The sequence below is a fragment of the Lissotriton vulgaris genome, chromosome 5 (assembly GCF_964263255.1).
Source record: "Lissotriton vulgaris chromosome 5, aLisVul1.2, whole genome shotgun sequence".
In the NCBI taxonomy this organism is placed as follows: Eukaryota; Metazoa; Chordata; class Amphibia; order Caudata; family Salamandridae; genus Lissotriton; species Lissotriton vulgaris.
This window is the reverse complement of record NC_141693.1, coordinates 422412612-422428341: the sequence shown is the minus strand read 5'-3', so window position 1 is coordinate 422428341 and position 15730 is coordinate 422412612. Positions and strand designations below refer to the sequence as shown.

At 44.4% G+C, this 15730-nt stretch overlaps 1 protein-coding gene across 1 annotated transcript in view; it reads left to right on the top strand.

The window, feature by feature from the left end:
• Positions 1-297: 297 nt before the first annotated feature.
• Positions 298-15730, top strand: part of DRGX (dorsal root ganglia homeobox) — a 119555-nt gene continuing 104122 nt past the window's right edge. Inside the window, exon 1 of the mRNA XM_086920091.1 lies at positions 298-796. The gene's annotated coding sequence lies outside the window, so the exon portion shown is untranslated. The remainder of the gene's footprint in view (positions 797-15730) is intronic.

The following is a 15730-nucleotide window of genomic DNA, read 5'->3' as shown; positions in this document are numbered from 1 at the left end:
ACTGGACCAGTGTCTGGGAGCAGGTGGGGGGCAGGAATACGCACGCGGAGCAGCCGGAGGGAAATCGAGAGAGGGTAAAACACACGGGCGTTTTGCTGAGAAATGACGTTTCTCGTCAGGCGGAGCCTGAGTGGGGCCTGGAGACCTATCCAGGAGCAGAGAGGAGAGAGCCGCCAATAATCCGATTAAAAGCAATTACAGCGAGATTATAAAGGCAAGTGCCGGGCAGAACAGAGAGGAGAGCAGGGCCAGGGGAGAGGGAGGCTGGAAGCAGAGAGAGAGAGAGGGGAGACGGACAGCAGGGACAGATGAGCGCTGAGAGCTGAGACAGGGGAGGCCAGAGGAAGAGACAAATCAGAGACAGAAGGAAAGTGAGAGTCAACAAAAACAAAAGGAGAAGGAAGCAGATGAGGGCTGAGAGCAGAGATCGAGAGATACACAGAGCAGAGAGCAGGTGACAAGAATACAGAGAGGCAGAGAGCGAGAGGGACAGCGGGCAGAGAGTGACTCCCCGGACAAACACTGTGAGGCCGAGAGAATGGACAGAGGGCAGTAAAGACAGGGGTCTGGGAGAGGCGGCCGGATACAAAGTTCAGAGTTAAAGCAGAAATGGTTCAGTGATAAAACACAAGAGAAAGGGGAAACAGAGCAGGAACAGGGACGAAAGGGTTCAGAAGGTCTAGCCGCGGGGTCAGGAGCGTGGAGCCCAGACTCGGCACACACGGCCATCGGACACACACGGCCATCGGAGCAGCACCCGCCAGACCGCACCGGGACCGGCCGGCAGCAACCCCAGGTAGGCAGCCTGGCACCCTGCGGGCACCGTGGAGCTGGGAGAACCGGGCGCACGTGGGGAGGGGGCACACGAGGAACGCAGAATGAGGCTCACGGGACTGGGGCACACGGGACAGACAAACGGGACAGGGGCACATGGGACAGTGGCACATGGGACAGTGGCACATGGGACAGGCAAACCTACAGAGGCTCACGGGACAGGGAAACAGAACAGAGGAACACGGGACAGGGGCACACGAGAGACTCACACGGGACATGGGTACACGGGGCAGGCACACGGACAGAGGCTCAGGGGACAGGGGCACACGGGACAGGGAAACAGAACAGAGGAACACGGGACAGGCAAACGGGGCTGGGGCACATGAGACAGGCACACAGACAGAGTCTCAAGGGACATTGGCACATGGGACAGGCAAACGGAACAGAGGAACACGGGTCAGGGGTGGCACATGGGACAGGGGCACACGGGAGAGTCACACGGGACATGGGCATACGGGACACGCAGGGGAAGGGACAGGAGCACCAGGGGCTGAATCACCGGGTCGGGGACCGAAGCACTGTCAACGGAGGCAAAGGGAACAGAGACACGTGGCACTGAGGCAGGGGGCACCTGGGCAAGGGCACGAGGGACTGACACCCTCGAAACAGGGGCACGGGACAGCACACAGGGGTAGGAGGCAGAGGAGCAGGACAAGAGGGAAGGAGGAGGCGCACGGGGATGCACGGGACAGGGGCGCAGGGGACATGGTGACTTTTACCTGAGGCAGGAGCCGAGCAGAAAGGGGTCGCTTGTCTGAGGCCAACAACAATAAAAACATCAACAACAAAAATAATAATTAAAAAAGCACATTTTGCATATCAAAAATGGACCCAACCTACTGGACTTCCGGAAACGGCTGAAAACCTGGCTTTTTATCTCTCCTCGGCCTCCCAGTTTCCTCCCCTTATACCATTCACTGCATTCTTAGCTAGCGCCAAGACGCCTCCTGTGTTATTTGTGCTTTACAAACCCCAATAACAGAACACACGTTTCCTGAGTTCGTCCCAAAGATATGACACCTTCATCCCCCCCGCAGGCATCGAGATGTTTTAAAGGGAACACAATTAGACTCTGTAGTGATAGATTTCTAGCTGCCCGGGGTGGAGCTCCGGGTGCACACGAGATAGCAATTGATGTAAAGACAGGAGGGATTGAAAGCGACGTTTTGAATCTTACTTTTATTTCTGTAGCTTGTAATTGTAATGTGTCACTAGTATGTAATCTCAATTGTAACAATTGTAATGCTATTAATTGTTATTAGCCCTGGTGTAATAATACCGTTAGCAGTAGTGGTGTAATTATCGATAATACTATAATAATGACAGTGCTGCTACTATCACAACAACATTAACTGCGTCGCCCCTGGGGCAGGTGCGCTCCAATTTAGAGCGTTTAAATGTACTTTAATGCCAGGATAACTGTTTGCCCATACGGTGTGATCCTGGGCAAATTCCTTCCTTTCTCCGTGTCTCAGTTGCAGGATTTGCCAATATAGGAAGCGCTTGGAAACGGACAGGAGGCGCGTTTGATGCGTGGTACCAATACCTCTCTACTCGTCTGATGACGACAATGGATTCAGAGGTGTGACCTCACCTGGCGCACAGGGAGTGACAGAAACACGGGACCAAAGACCTCGGCCAGAGGGGGCGCTCTCTTCTGGGGACAGTGTCTTACTTTTTCAGCATCAGACTTTGTCTCGAAGAAACAGAGACAAGTGTTACAGGGGACTGAGTGAAAGGGAAACAGTGAGAGGGGGTCAAAACTGCGATAAAACAACCTGCAAGCGTGAGGGTACCATCCCACCACCCCCACCCCTCCCGTTGCGCGGTGGCGTGTAATTCTCTTGCACGTGTATAATTTGATTTTCAGAACTGCATTAACTTTCCCGCCCTTTAAGACCTGTCGCAAGTAGAGGCCGCTGCTTCTTAATTGGATTATCGCCTAATGAACCAATCAATAGTTACTGATCCATAAATCACACGCGAGTGCACGTTTCGGATTCGTAGGCGGGTTCACGGTAAATCTGAGAGACGTCCCTGCTCTTCTCACGCACGGGACAGTCATTCCACAGCAGGGAGAGTTCACAGAGATCGCGACCGCCGATGGACCGCCGGCATAATTATGCGGCAGCCACCCTTCTTACATGCCGGACTGGGATCTCACAGTGGGGCAGGGGGAGTGTTTACATGGCCAGGCCATCCTATATATGGGAATATTGTTATGTAGCAGGAACACATTTATATTGCGATTCCAGTTCTTATGTGGTGAATGCAGTTCTGCAGTGAAAGATGTTATGCGGCATGAGCAGTTCTTCTAGGACGCGGAGAGTTCTTATTTAGACGGTATATATTTTATATGGCATGAAAGGTCCCGCTATGGTGAGCCAGTTCTTAGAGAACGGGCAGGAAATATAGGACGGGGTGTTTATGTGTTTAGGACAGTGCTTAAAGTGTGGCCCGATTTTAAATGTTGGGACTAGTACGCGGGCCAGCTCATATGTGGCAGAGCCTGTCCTTGAAAGGAAACGGCTCGCGTTATATGCTGGACAGAACTCTATGTTGATGCCATACGTATGTATATAACACTGAGCAATTGTACACAAAGTTCATACATTGTGACGACAAGTCGTAGATGGATGCTTGAATATTTATACGGCAAGAACAATTGTTATGCGGCGGGACATTACTCACGTCATTACCATTCACCCATGGACGGAAGAGATCCTATAAGGCGGGAAACGTCCTTATTCTGTCCGCATAGCTCCTAAACACCACGGACGGTTTATTCCTTGCACGAGAGTTCTTGTATGACATACAGAGTGCATGTATGTCTAGGCAGTTCGTATATATGGCGTGGATGATGCTTGGATGTATAGGGCGTTCTAACTAGATGGAGAATAGAAGTAAGTATAGGGAGTGGTTATGCGGCACGGGGAATGCTCGTAGTTCTGTTGGGGTGTTTTTTATACGGCAAGGAACACGCGTGCAGGTATAGGGAGTTCTTACGTGGCATGGAGAATAGTGTAACTATGGGGAGTTGTTAAATGGCAAGGAGAATGCCAGTATGTATAGGGACTTCGTATAGTATACAATGAGCGCTTGTATGGTATGTAGAAGTCTTCTATGAGAGCGCACTCTTCCGATGAGCGGAGACGATGTTTACATCGCATGGATGCTTATTATGCGGTAAAGAGAGTTTTTATATGGTGCAGACAGTGCTGGGGAAGGCGTTGCTATGTAGCGGCGGCAGCTCGTATACGTCGCGGGCAGTTCTTGTAAGAGACGAGTTCTGAAATAGCTGGCACAGTTCGGACGCGGCATGGCCCCTTCGTGTATTGCAACGCCGTTTCGTTTTTGGCAACGCCAGTCCCTAAATTATACCTACAGTTCTTGTAGGACTATAAGGCGTTCTTCAATGGTATGGGCAGTTCATGTATGGGATGCCCAGTTCTTATAGGATGTGAACATTTCGTATGTGGCATGGTCAGGTCATAGCATGTGAACAGTTTATATGCGGCACCGTCTGTTCCATGTGCTGCGGGCAGTTCTATCACCTATTCGGTTCATATATGACACATGCATAAGAGTAAGAGGGCTCCGAGACTTGAACCACGGCCTTGCAATGATCTCAGTTTCACCGGTTAAAAATACCGACACTGCAGACTCAGCCGCCCATCCTTCTAGAGTCGGTAATTCCATTGAGCAATAGTATCATCTTTGATTTACAGCGTTACTGTTCACGTGCTCTGGACTGTTTACTTTTGGCATAATCACTTGTTATATTGCACTGTCAGTTCTTATATGGACAGCTCGCACACAGCACTGGAAGCTCGTGGGATATAGATACTTTGCGAATGCAAGGGGCATTTCTTGCACGAGGAACAGTTCCTATGAGTCCCGGCAGTTATCCTCTGGGTGGGGGGGCAGCTCTTACGTTGCGGGCCGTGTTTCATGTACTGGAGACATCTCTAATATATATATATATATATATATATATATATATATATATATATATATATATATATATATATATATATATATATATATATATATATATATATATATATATATATATATATATTAAAAAATCCTAACTATAACTACCTACTGGCGACCGCCAGTAGGTAATATATATATATATATATATATATATATATATACATACATATATATATATACATATATATATATATATATTCTTTTCGCAGATCTATATAGCGCGAACTCGACTTGAAGCGCTTTACATGCGCACCAGTTACATTACACAGTCACTTTTTGGTAGGCGCGGTCAAATTAAGTTATTTGCCCAGAATCACAAGATGCTGAGCCGACGCCGAGGCTCGAACCAGGTACTGCAGCTCCAAAGTCGGCAGCCCTGCAGTGGGAGCACATCCTCTCCCCATATTCCGATCCTGCTGTGTCGATAACAGTTCTGATGCTAAGTTCTCTCACGCCTAGAGTCGGCGCCGAAACTGTCCTCCCACTTCTGGGCCTCTGGTCCCAGGTTCTCGCCCAGCTGCGGGTTCGGCCGAAGTGAACTCCGTCCGGACAGACCTCGGACAGCGCTCGGACGGTCCCCCTCCGTCCGTGTGTTCACACTCTGCTCCTGACTCCTACAAACTCGAACCTGTGTCTACGTGGTGTGGGTGTTTCCTTTTTTCCCCTGAAGTTTGATAAGGGCCTTGTTTCTCTTATCGGTTATTTCAAAGCCCTTTCAGCAGGAAAAGAAATACAAGCTCTTTATTGTGCAGACCTGCCTCGCCTGAACTCTGAGCGCCTTCTTTAGACCCAGGCACTATGAGGAGAGAGGCTGGGGGTCTCTCTCCTCATCCTGCTGCCAGAAGGCGCAGGTATGGGCGTCCTCCCTCCCTCTCATGTGGTAAGCAGAGTGCAGTGTGTGGTATAGCTCCTCACTTGGTGAGGAGCTATACTACAGAAGTCCCGCGCGTGCTTCCGTAGGTGTCTGTGTGGCGGGGTGGGGTCTTGGCTTTATACTTTCTCACGGAAGCGCGTGAGTTATTATAGCGCCTGAGCACGACAGTGCGAGTGTGTGTGCCCGCGTGTGTATGCGAGGGGTGTATGGTTCCCCACTCATGAGCACAGGTGTCACTCACAGAGTCCGAACAATGCAGAGCGTGTGCGTCGGGTGTAGTGCGGACACACACACGGGTGCACGAGTGACAGTTCGAGCAAGAAGGCCGTGCGCGTTTGGTGGTTGTGGGGTGGTGTTAGTATGAGTTCACACACAGCCGGGCGGGTAGTTGCCTGCGGGCCGGACTGACAGACCCGGGCCTCGTAGCACCCCACAGAAGTGCATAGTGAAAGGTGTGTGTGTGGGGGAGGGGAGGGGGGGCGGGGGCGTTGGAGTGATCTTTTTGCCATGGGATGGGTGCTGTCGGCGGTACCACCGAGGGAGCACACACCGGCTACTCCCGGGGTTTTTAGGCACCCCTCATTACAGCTGTGACTCGAGAATGTGCACGCGGTGGTGTTCTGTACTTACACGTGCACGCCCAGGCGTTAACGCTGTGCCATGTGCACGCGCGTGCACGTTAAAGGCGTCCCTCCTGTGCGCGTGTTCACAATGACCGACTGGTTGGCGTGATAAAGTTTGTTAGTTTGCATTCAAATGCGTGACACCGCGGGTGTCACTCCCTCCAGACGCGTTCTGCGCCGCCTGCGCGCCCCCTCAGCCCCAGTGTCCAGTTGTCTTCGGCTCTCAATCGAAGTTTCTCTCCTTCATCTCTGAGGTATAAGAGGGTGTTGTGTCCGCCTGTCTGTTTGCATCATTGTATTCTTAATCGACCCCTCTATTTTTGTATCTCTCCCCCCCCCCCCCCCTCTCTCTCTCTCTCTCTCTCTCTCTCTCTCTCTCACACTGTCTTCCTGTCTCTCTCACTCTGTAAATTTCATTCACTCTCCCCACTTGAATATTTCTCATATCTGTACCCCTGCCTGTCCCTCTAATTGACTCTGTTTACTGTTTTTCTGTCCGTCTCAGTCTGTTTCCCTGTGTATACATATGTTGCAGTGCTTGAAATGGAAAAATAGATGGGCAGATACTCTGCCCCAGAGCACCTGCTTGTTTCTGAGAAGTGCAAACACTCTCCAATTAAAGGTATTGCATTTCTCCTGAGAAATGCCGGTACTCTCCCTCTTAAAATAAAAAAGTGCCGGTACTCCGTACCGAACAGTACCAGCCCATTTAAAGCACTGCATATGTTCCTGTGCGTCTGTATCTCTTGATGGCATTAGTCGTTTGTCTCCCTGTCTCTAATTGTTTGTCCATCTCTGTTTATTACACAGTTCCTGGCCATATCTGTCCCTTGATCACTATGTTTGTATCTTTCTTTGTGTCAACCTCCGCCTCGTATTTTATGTTCCACTTTTTCCCCAAGATCTGTTCGCCCTTCTCACCCATTTCCCTCTCCATATCGCCCTCATGTGAAAGGGGTTCGTTTTCGGAGCGGTTGTCAAGTCTTAGTGTAATTCGTGCCTTGCCGGTCTCACTCCGGAAGTCTCCCAGTCACCGGGCCTCTTTGTGACTTACAGCTTTCGGTCGCCTCATACATACTAACACTGGCGACCCTCACACATCCCACGTCCCTTCTTCAATGGCGAACCCGGATCGATGAAAATAAGGCCCAGCGCCCAGCAAAGAGTGCTGGTGGGCCACCTGTAAGTAAGCACGGACACTTCCGCCAGCTATGAAATACAATGTTCTCTATTTTCGTTGTAAGTACATTTTGGGTTTTGTGTGAGATGTAATGTGTCAGTTTTGGACTGGTCCCTCGGCCATGCTGGCTTTTGCCCAGTGAGATGCAGGTTCGGGGGCTTCTGAGAGCAGGACTGGCTACCATGACACACCCATGCCGACCCCTTTAGTGGCTGCCTCCTACAGTGTGGGGCGGGTTTGAACATTTTTGCCTGGGCTCTTTCTAAAATCTATTCTAGCCCCTCTATTCTTTAGGTGCAAAGTGGTGGGGCGGACGTAAGTGAAGCCAGGAAAGTAATACACTCCTTCCAGTGACATTATGCACATTATTTTCATATTTTTGGTTCAATGACAATTTTACACTCCCACCTCCCATTTCTGCATTCTTTAACCAAATGTTGAGGAAGAGAGTCACTTCATTGCAAGGGAGACAGGTGACTGAGCATTAATTACCCCCCACCCCCATTGCGGCACAAACATCTTTCATTTAATGAATCAGTGTATTGGTGGGTGATTATTAGAGGGGGATTAAAACACAGACTAGCTAAGCATACACAAGGGGGGCCAGGGTGAGACCACCAAACTCACTTCACATCCTATCACAGAAAAATTGTAGGTTTAAGTTATGTTTGAAACTGCATCCGAAGAGATCACAATTTATCAAGAGCCGCTTAGGATTAATGTGGTTCCTCCCTGTGTACAAACACAAATTTAAGAGTGTCAACGCCAAAAGTTACGTCACTGGTAGAGTCCATCACATGTACAATACCCCGTTAAACTCTCCTAGAGAGGGAATAGCAGTAGCACACCATGCTCTACCACAATCTCTTAGAGACAGATAGGCATAGCATTCAATATCCACTTACACTCTGCCAGTGAATAAATAGCTGTAGCACGCAATACCATAATATACTCTCTTACAGAGGGAATAGTCCTAGCATACAATACAATATTACACTATCCTAGGGAGGGAATCGCTGTGGAACACAATATTGTCCTATGGAGGGAATAGCCGCAGGATACAGTATCCTATTACACTCTGCTAGAGAATTAATAGTCGTAGCACTCAATACCATATTTCACTCTCCTAGAAACGAAATAGACATAGCACACAATACTCTACTACAGTCTCTGAGAGGGTGATAGGCACAGCATTCAATATCCAGCTACACTCTGGCAGTGTATGAATAGCCGCACAACACAATACCATAATACACTCTGTTAGAGAGAAAATAGCATTTGCCTACAATACAATATTACACTCTCCTAGAGAAGTAATAGCCGTAGCACACAATATTGTCCTGTGGAGGGAATAACCGTAGCACACAATATTGTCCTGTGGAGGGAATAGCCGTAGCACACAATATTGTCCTATGGAGGGAATAGCCGTAGCACACAATATTGTCCTATGGAGGGAATAGCCGTATGGAGGGAATAGCCGTAGCACACAATATTGCCCTATGGAGGGAATAGCCATCCCATTCAATATCCTACTACACTGTGCTAGTGAACTATTAGTCTTAGCACACAGTACCATATTACACTCTCCTACAGAGGGAATAGCTGTAACATACAAAACCATATTACGTCTGCTAGTGAGGTGATAGCAGTAGCACACAATATTGTACTAGAGAAGGAACAGCCGTAGCATACAGGATCCTATTACACTTTGCTAGTGAATTAATAGTCGTAGCTCTCAAAACCATATTTCACTCTCCCAGAGAGGGAATAGCCCCAACACACAACACTGCCCTACGGAGGGAACAGACGTAGCACACAATATTGTCCTAGAGGGGAAATTGCCAAACCATACAATATCCTACTGCACTGCACTAGTGAATTAATAGTCGTAGCACATAATACCATATTACACTCTCCGACAGAGGGAATAGCTGTAACATACAAACCCATATTACGTCTGCTAGTGAGGGGATAGCTGTAGCATACAATACCCCCATGCTCTTTGCTAGAAATGCAATAAGCCAGCGTTTACAAAACCGTGGGTCAAGGTTGCCTTTAAATCCTGTGTTTAACAAGTCACATTTGGTGATTCAAAGATTGAGGTCAAATGTCAGGTTGCTTTATTCTTTTTACATGGAGATTGTTTTTTTAAAATTCTTTCTCGGACTGAAAAGTGAGAGGAGTTTCTAAAATTAATTATGTGACAATGTAGAATGTTGTTTTTAGCAATACAAAGCATAAGCTAGCTACCTGGAAATTAACTATGAATCTAGCAGTTAGGAAAGCAGAAAGGAAGCACTTTTTTTGTAATTCTGAAGTGTATTGGAAACAAAGTTTTTATTTAGATCAAACAAATCAAGGCACTTGATGATGCACAAATTATAAATCTTCGCAGAAACCCGATTTTCAAACATTATGATTTGTGTGGTATATAATTTTAACAGTAAAACTGGAGCTCTGTACACATTTACTGGCCATTTCAATGGAAAATGTGCTGTCTTTAAATGACAATGGACTACGACGCAATGCTTTAGTTACATTAGAAAATCGCCCGCCTCATTTCCATTAAAGGTTTGTGGGTCGCGAAAATTTATTGTTCTAACAAGTGGGACATAGTTCGAAAAAGTCTGGAAACCACTGCAATAAGCTACATGTACCTTATCCTGATGAATTTTATTTAGTAGTGTAATAACTGTCTCAAATAATGCACTCTGATTTGGAGAGAGTAGACACTGAGAACAAGTTACTGAAACATGTTACAAAGTGCTTATCAATGCTTTGACATAGAATGCTACCAGGTCAATATGGATCAAGTTTTTTTTCAAAACTTCCATTTTGACAAATTTGTTGTCTAGTTTTTTGATTAACCAACAGAGAAAGCAAGATAAAAAAGAAAAAAAAACAATATTTTACACCTTGTATCTCCCTTCACAAACTTTCTTTAGTGCTTAATTTAAGTTGGAGACAATAATTAAAACTACATTTCCTTTGCAGGCAACATCAATAAATAATAATACACTTACCGCTGCATATTCCTTTTTTCATATTTAGGCTCAAAACCTGTGTTAAATATAATTTTAAATTGCAAAGGGGTCCAAAATGTGTTATAATATCTTGAGCACAGCTGCTGACACATATTTCACATATTTGACAGTCTTTACTGTCATAAATGCACTGTTAAAAGACAGACAAACACATTTTTACGTATTGTCAATATTAATTAAATTATTGTATTTATTTGAGAGGTTTTATGTAGCGCAAACATGACCCATCAGGGTATGAGAGCATTGTACATGAAATCAAGTAATTTAATCAGGAGAAGAATGAAGAATAACCCAGGTCATGAGAGATACACAGAAGTATAAAATGCATTGTCGGATATTACAAAACAGTGCAGTAAACAGGAAGTACATATTGTTTGGGTGATTTCAGGACTATTATTGCAAGTAGCTATTCAGGAACAAACTTTTGACTTTGTTTTTTAATGTGGTGATCGAGGGGTTAGTTCTGATTTCAGGAGGAAGAGAGTTCCATATTCTTGGAGCAAGACCAGAGACGGATCGGTTGTATGGTCTCTTTTTGTTGAATTTTTGAGGCTTCAGCAGTAGATTATTCGAACTTCTTAGGGCTCGATTCAAACCAGATAGTTCAAGCTTTTTTGCCAGGTAGACTGGAGTGTTGTAGTGTAGCGCTTTTTGTGGCAGGCAGGCTATCCTAGGATGTACCAGGTTACAACGCATACCATTACAACTACCTACTGTTACAACGCGACCATTACAACGCATACCATTACAACGCATAGCGCTTTGAGGTGCTGGATAGTGGTAAGTATAATTTACTATTCTAACTCCAGTCCCCGTGGACCCTAGGGAAGGTGTTGGATAGTAAATTATACTTATTCCCTATCCTAGAACACCCCCCAGCGCAATGCGTTGTAATGGTATGCGTTGTAAAAGTCGCGTTGTAACAGTATTGCGTTGTAACAAATGCGTTGTAACAGGTGTATACCGCTATCCTAATGTAAGGTTCATTTATACCCTCAGTGATTGGTTCCACGAAAGGCAAATGACAAGCCCCAGAATGAATACAGTAATGTAAAAAAAATGGGAACATGAAGAATGTAGTGCATGTACTATTTTTTCATTAACGACAGCATTTGTACGTTTTTTGATGGCGGCAAAAGGAACTAGTTAAATATGTAGCACCATGTTCTCCTAATATTTTGTTGTAGATTTACTAAAACATATTGCAAGGCAGCAGTCAACGTTGCTGTACTGCATTGTGCTAGAGGGCAAGAGCAGTGCAGAACCATATCAACTAAGATTTAGCACTGCTACTCTCTTCCTCAGCATTGGTGCACAAACAGCAGCCTAGCGCAGCAAAATGCTTTTCACCTTACTTTAAGGGCTACTTTCTAGTTCAATAAACATGTTTTCCCTCGGAAAGTCAATTCACCGTCACTACTTTGCACCTCATTCCATCACTTTGTGTGTCTGTGTGGTGGCGAGAATTGTTGATACATCTGCCCCTTTGCTTTCTTCTGAAAATGTATCATGCTCCTGCATTGACCAGCTATAAGTCATCTTATCTTTTTTTCTCAGCTCATTCAACTTTTGTCATACTTTAGTCAGGATATGAAAGATGACTTGAACCGTCTAAAGTGCATTCCTTATGTTCTACGCATTGTGGACGCAGCCAGGCATTGTATCATACTATAGCATGAGTCACGCTCACAGGCAATAAATAACACGCCGCAGGTACCAGCATTCATGCTTGCTCAGAGACCCTTCTACACACGACAAGATAGGTACTAGCGTAAAGTGTTTCAACTCAATCATTATTTGTGGCACTGTCATGAGGGCAAGTTTGCTTCCTCCTATGTAGGACGGTTTAATGGCTCCAATGAGAGGGACATTTCTGGGATGATCGGGACCTTTATTTTGTTGTCAATATTATTTACTTGGGTCCTTATAGATGGCATATTCATTATTTGGAAGAATACTCAGTTAGAATTGGTAGGATGTGGTGACTACCCGATTAGTAATGAAGCATTTAGGCCACCATTACAAGTGGTTTGACAATCTTCCCAGTAAGATTCCAGGAGGTATAAGCAACTTCAGGGGGGCAAAGTTATAGTGCAATTAAAATTGGGAGCTTTATGAGCCTTTTACAAATGATACATTTCTGGGGGAAGGAGTAATTCTGGGTCCCATTCATGGGTAATTCCTTTATTTGGCACATAGCTTCTCTTGGAGAGTTTGCTACCAAAATCTCAAGGTGAAACAAAGCAGAGCCACAATGTTCCTGTACATTTAATTAGTTTTATTGTACCAGTAGCTATTGTTACCAGACCCATCAGGAGTTTATGGCACCTTAGGGCCTAAGTGTTTAACCTATATTACACAATAATAGAACCAACATAGAGCAGCTGAATATACAGTTCCTTGAAAGAAATTGTGTACTGCATTCTAGGACGTAAACTAAACCGATTGCAATGAAATCCCTGCCATACTTGCCATAGAGTGCGCCAGCAAGTAGGGTTACGTTGGCAAATTTAGACTGCAAAGACATATCTTTCTAAAATAGAGTTTGCTTTTTTACTAAGGATTGTAAAGGATGTTCTGTGGTTCAATGAGAACCAAAGCATTGCTTTGATTTACTTACCATTAAAAAAGCCTGTGGGCACAATGCAAAATTGTACAGCAAGAAACGAGTGTTCATGTGACTCTGAAATAGAAATTGTAATCAGCCTTATAGTATATATCCATCCATAAGTTGCAACCAGTATTGAATTACTAAATTCAGAAAAAAATCACTTCCCACGAGTTTAATGACTTTATTCATTAACTATTCTACCTTCAGCATATTTGAGTGCTGGAGATGAAGAGTTGATTTATTTGCACACATGGGCATTTTTGTAAATCTATATTTATAAAGGCCGACATTTTTTTTGTTCAGTCTACGTTTAAAGGATTTACGCTTTTGCAAAAATTATTTTGCAGTCTATATTTTCACTTGGCATCGAATCAGAAGGTAAATATTTCTTTTGACAAACTCTTCAAAATGAGATGAAATAATAAGCATTATTTGTTATTTGAGGTAAAGGATTATCGTTGTGTCATTACATTTCAGCAGAGAAGATATCAGTCTATTCATTTTCCACATTAGTATGAACAATTTGGAGACAAGTTGGTTTAATATGTTAAAAAGAGGTGTGCCGACATTTATGTAGTACGGCTTGTTACAAGATTATCAGAATACAGTCATGATATGTATTGCTTATTGCAAATATACTGCCGATTTCTTACGTTGGACTTTCCTAATTTTTATGCAAAATGTACTATTGAACATGCTACATATTTTAAAAGCATAGTCAGTCCTGCTGTACCTTATATACAAAAGGACCTCCCCATGTGGTTGCCTTGTGCACCTTATTTTTACGCACGTAGCAAATGCCAAATGAGCAAATTGGGTATAAAAAAGATGGAATCAGAATTTAGATCGATCATAGCGTATTGCATTGTAATTGCATGTATATAGCGCTGACATGGCGTCAAAGTACTTTTTCTGCGTGTAGCACACTGCTCCGGAACCCATAAAGGATTAGTGGTGAATAGTATAGTGAATTATGAAAGTAATTTCAGTGGTGGATATGTTAGTTAGTTATTTGGATTGAGAAGGATAGTGGAGGGATAGAGGGAAAAAGGTTTACATTTATATAGCGCTTACTACCCCTGACAAGGCGTCAAAGTGCTTTTTATATATAGTGAAATATGAAATTAATTTGAGTGGTGGACATGTTAGTTATTTGGATTGAGAATGATAGGAATGGAAGAGGGAAAAGGTTTGCATTGATATACCACTTGCTACCCCTGACGAGGTGCTGAAGCGCTTTTTCAACAAGTAGCACACTACTCCGGAACCCATAAAGGATTAGCTGTGAATTAGTACCGTGAAATATGAAAATAATTTGAATGGTGGATATGTTAGTTACTTATTTGGTTTGAGAAGGACAGTTAAGGGATAGAAGAGGGGAAACGGTTTGCTTTTATATAGGGCTTGCTACCTCTGATATGGTGTTGAAGTACTTTTTTGGCAAGTAGCACGCTACTCCGGAACCCATAAATGATTAGTAGTGAATAAGTATAGTGAAAATATTAAAGTAATTTGAGTGCTGAATGTGTTAGAAATAATTCACTTCATATACTGCTTTAAAAAACAGCATACTTATTTTTTATGGGCCTGTCAGAGAAGCTTAGGGAGAAGGGTGAAAAGTATCAAAGAATGCTTTCAGGGCAGACACATATCACCAGGGACAATGCAATGATATATGTTTGAACTACATAGCTTAATGGAGATCACCTGAAAGAAGGGTACGTAAAATTAATGCCAGTGACTTTTTAGGATTTGTGCAGTATCAAAATACAGAAAATGCATTTCTGTATAGATTCCATATGACAATTTGCATTGTACGCTACACAGTCTACACTTTAAGTGTTCTGTGCTATTTGGAAGCGTGGAGTAACTTTGCCCCGGCACAGATTACTTGATTGGTGTTATAAGTCCTTACATGATGGTACTGTGCTTCAAACAATTACTAATATGATGTGGATATAGAACAGTTCTGTCCCAGTGTTCATAGCGCGCTGTAAACAAAGCACAGCCTAGCATGCTGGCTATGCTAGCAGCACGAGCAAGTTGTGTCCCACCACAGTTGTGAGTGAAAATGTTTTCACTGTTGTTGGGATGGTTTGTCACAGATTTTGCACTTCACACTATAAATCTTTCTAGTTATTTGTAACACATTGATGTGCATTGAAAAGCTGAAGCAAATGGTTCATTTTCCAATAATTGTTGGTTGGCTGTGTGCAAGTAACAATTGGAGATAAGAATTAACATAGCATTAATAGTTTCGAAAAGGCGATAAAAAATCCTTTTTCAGCTTGTAATAAAATCCAGAGTAAAGGATTGAGCTGAGATTAAAAGAAGCACCGATTAACCTTCCTCACCACTCGCCGAAGCGACATGATGCGCCCTTTGGAGAGGAAAGACCTCTCTTAGCTTATGTCCACCTGGTAGCACTAGGGAATTGCCAGTTTTTTTAGCACTTCGTCGTGCCAGGAGGGCCTGCCTCTGCGCTCTCGCAGCTGTTTCAGACATAAGAAGGGAAGTACAGGGACAAGACTTCCTTTGTGATGGACCCAGCCCCATCCAGCACTA